The 4,303-nt window shown below is 39.4% G+C and overlaps 1 pseudogene; it reads right to left on the bottom strand.

Annotated features, from left to right (window-relative positions):
• Window positions 1-2,708: 2,708 nt before the first annotated feature.
• On the bottom strand, window positions 2,709-2,839 carry LOC102277332 (thymosin beta-10-like; annotated as a pseudogene).
• Between the last annotated feature and the right edge of the window lie 1,464 nt (window positions 2,840-4,303).

The following is a 4,303-nucleotide window of genomic DNA, read 5'->3' as shown; positions in this document are numbered from 1 at the left end:
ATGCCAGCCTCAAACTGTGCAGATTCTGACCCTGGGACTTGTTCTTCCCTGTAAGAGCAACCCTTTGAGCCTGAGGTGTGGACACTGTCTTTGATTCTTAAGCATTTAAAAAATTTTTATTGGAATATATAGTACTTGATTTACAATGTTGTGTTAGTTTCAGGTATACTTGATCTTTTATTTTTTATTTATATTTTGTCCAAATTTATGACCCAAATACTTCAGAAATTTTTCTTTTGAAAAAAGTAATTCTCAGTATGGATATTTTCTTTTTTAAATCTCTAAATGGTTAAACAAATGCCTACTACATGACTTTTTTGGAGATATACAAAAAATGTTTGCATCTCAATGGAAAATATGCATTGACTACTGCATACCCTTTTGAGTTATCAGATTATAGCCCTGTTCGTTTTCTTTGAGCTGTTTTGCAACTCTTTCTAAATTATAGGTAACTGATATGTAAATTTCATCTTGTCAGGTGGTGATTTTAATTGACTTCCTCCCCTCTGTGGAAAAACAAGCTTTGTCTCTGCAGTTAAGTGACATAATAAATGTTTTTTTATTGTGTAAATTGGGTTTTCTGTTACTTAGAGCCAAGACCCTCCTGACTGACAGATCCCTTATAAATGGGGGTCAGTAATCCTTCCTGCCTGCCCCACAGAGTTGCCCTATCAAAGCACTTTAAAAGGTGTTTGAAAGACTTCATTGGTGGTCCAGAGGCTAAGACTCTGTGCTCCCAATGCAGGGGGCCTGGGTTTGATCCCTGGTCAGGGAACTAGATCCCACATGTACAACTAAGACCTGACACTGCCAAATAGATATTTTTTTAAAAAAAGATGTTTAAGGATACGTGTGGGAGGTATGATGCATAGACCCCTAGGTGGCTGAAGGCTTGATAGCCTCTTCTTTGAGTCCAAAAATTGGAAAGGAAATTATTTCACATACACTCCCTCTGCTGCTGCTGCTGCCAAGTCGCTTCAGTCGTGTCCGACTTTGTGCGACCCCATGGACTGCAGCCTACCAGGCTTCTCTGTTCATGGGATTCTCCAGGCAAGAACACTGGAGTGGGTTGGCATTTACTTCTCCAACACTCCCTCTAGGCTTTAACATAGCTGCAGTTTTTGCTTTTGATACTGTTACTGAGCCATGTCAGCTTGCCTAACGCACAGTGAACCAAACACTGAGACATGGAGTTTTCCAGCCCAGATAGAGTCTATTCACAAGGCAGCCAAGTGAGACAGGAGAACAAACCTCAGATCTGCCTCCTCAAAGGTGAGGCGGTTGGGGCATTTGGGGGATAAGCAGGTGATCTTTGCAATAAATGAGAAAGTGGCTATTGGAATTTAGGGAAAATGGTCAAGTAGAAAGACCATTAGTGAATGTGATGTTAAAGACACGGTGAGCAATACTACAAGGTTTAATGATCGGCTGTTGTGTTAGTGAAGAAAAAATGTTACTTGCTGTTCCAATTCTATGAGAGTCAAGCCGTCAGCTGCAGGAGTTGTCCACTGACAATGTACTCTGAGGGGAATTCAGGATGGAGAAGAACAGCAAGCATTCTATGCTTCAGATACACTGGCCCCTAGGTAGTTGAGATGAATATCTAAGGAAAAATTTCAAGTGACTCCAGATTGTTGGATCTTCTCATACATAGAGAAACACTATAGTCATTCATCTGAGATATATGTTCTTTGTGATTAGCAATGCTCTTTTGATCTTTGACTACATGTTTTTTCCCAACAGAAAAGTTCATATATATATTCTGGCTCTTCTCTTACCTCTCAGAGTTCCTCAAAGCTCTCTGAGAGGCTGTCTCTCAGGCTATTGTCCTCAGTAAGGTCCCAAATAAAACTTAACTCACAACTTTTACATTGTGTGATTTTTCTTTCAGTCAACACATTTCATTATCTGTATGTCACTTGTTATTACTGGTGTATTATTTGTTTTAGACCTGTAGGTGATTGAGTTTTAGCTCATTGTAGAATTGTGCTGATTTCTAGCAAAGTATCTAAGAGTCTTCTGTCATCTCTAAAGGATGTTGGTTTGGGCAAACTTGTAGCACATAAACAAGTGATTTTTAAAAATAAATGCTCTTTGATGATTATAGCTGCTGTAGAGCCTCTCTTTACTGATGCTTTCTTCCAAAAAAAAATATTACAGGTACTTGAAAATTAAAGTCTAAGTTTTTCTTGTTTATCTAAGCATGTTCTGAAAATTGGGTTTGAGTTAAGCCTTTATTAACACTTAGTCTTCAAGCTATAAAACCTTTCACCTCACTCTTCTAGCCACTTTCATTAAGTAAACAGAGAGGAGGAGACATCTTCATTAAAAAGCAACCTTCAAGGTTTGAAATCGTGTGACCAAAGTCAGTTATAAAAGTCAGAAGCAGCCAGGTTTTAGTGAGCTCGTCTTTGCTGTTTTTTTGTTTGTGTGTTTACTTTTGTTTTTATTGTTCTTGCCATGCTAAGGGGGGGGGTGTGTTAATTTTGTAAATCATACAAATAACTTTCTATAATATCCCAGGGCAAACCAGAGAATCTGGCAGTCTTCATGGCGGGTCCCCTCAAAGACCCCCGGGCTGGTGGCATCAGCATGGAGTGCCCGGGTTTGCAGAGCAGCATGTGGCTCATGTCTACCTTGCAGGTGGCTCTTCCTCCACATCACAACTAGGGTCTCCAAAATAATGGGGTCAAGGACCCTCGAGGTTCTTAGGAAATCTCCCTTTGCTTCTCCTGCTTAGTGGTCTCCTTAGTTGGCAGGGTGTCCTCCTGCACCTCTGTCTTCTTCAGCTCGGCCTTATCGAAGTAGCGATTTCCTCCAAGTCTAGCTTATCTGCCATTTTCTTAAAACGTTCTGAGAAGTTCCACTCCAAGCTTATAGTCCCAGGGCTCCCATTCACATTGCTGCAGCTAGTGACTCGAATTTGGTGTTAAATCATTTTAAAAAGCTGTTTCAGACTTCTTATATCTTCTATTTCTGAGCACGAACAAGCTCTAGCCAACCAACAAGTCTATGGATTTATTGGGCTTTAGGTTTTTTTTTTTAAGATCTATTTTTAAAAGGTAAATATGTATTCACTCTTGTTCTGATTTTCAGATAATACAGGTACATTTGCTATTGATCAGTTCAGTTCAGTCACTCAGTCGTGTCCAACTCTTTGCGACCCCATGAATCGCAGCATGCCAGGCCTCCCTGTCCATCACCAACTCCCGGAGTTCACCCAAACTCATGTCCATCAAGTCGGTGATGCCATCCAGCCATCTCATCCTTTGTTTCCCCTTCTCCTCCTGCCCCCAATCCCTCCCAATTTCATGAGATATTGATTAAAGTGTCTAATTTCCTCTCCCTCTTCTATTGTGTATTTAAAAACCAGCTGTTTAAAACCAGTTGTTCTCAATGCTGATCAGAATCCGTAATGTAATCAAAAATATAGTGACTATATAGTTATTAACAATGTATTTCTTTTTCTTCATACTAGGTTTTTGAAATCCAGCATATATTTTATTCTTAAGGCATCTAGACTCAGACCAGCTGCATTTTAAGCATTCAATAGCCCTATGTGTCTAGTGTGATCATATCAGACACCGAGATCTAGACCCAAGACTTCACACAATTTTAGGAAAATGAAGATGTAGGTGAGCAGTAAAAGCACGCAGTCTCATCTTGTTCTTAGGGTTGGGTAGTCAGCAAAATACAGATCGTGACAAAAAGGTCACTTAGGCAAGGCAAATATGATGTATACGTTCTAAACACTGGAGCCTTAGTTTTCTCAGCTGTCAAATGAGAATAACAGTATATGTGCTTGACATAATATCATGAAATGATGTCTATAAATAGGGACCCATGGAAACTGGGTAGTTTGTACAGAGTTAGAGCTGTATTTGATGTCTGAATGAGAATTTTAAAACTTATGTTCATGAAATCTTGCTCAAGATAAGAAATTAGCATTGTATGTTTGAAGACAGAAAAGCAATGGATATGTCCATATATGTCCACGAACAAAAAAAAAGACAGGACCTTCAGTGTTTATGTTAAAGAGGCTGTCATTTTGTGTTAAAGAGACCCATTTGAGAAGAAGCTTCTAGCTAGAGCACTTTAGTTGCATGTTTTGGCAACAGTAAGGGAGTGGTGTTGTGACTCTAAAACACTCTGTGATTCTGAAAAGCAGAATCAGGACTTTTGTTCCTGGAAAAGTGATGTTAGATTGTTTGTCCATCTACATCCAGTAAGACTATTATCCACTGATTGCAATGCATTACAACCCCCTGGAGATATTTGGGCATCATTTCTATTACATTCTTGG

Source organism: Bos mutus, chromosome 4 (genome assembly GCF_027580195.1).
Source record: "Bos mutus isolate GX-2022 chromosome 4, NWIPB_WYAK_1.1, whole genome shotgun sequence".
Classification (NCBI taxonomy): Eukaryota; Metazoa; Chordata; class Mammalia; order Artiodactyla; family Bovidae; genus Bos; species Bos mutus.
The sequence above is the reverse complement of the archived record's forward strand: the minus strand, read 5'-3'. Positions and strand labels throughout refer to the sequence as shown.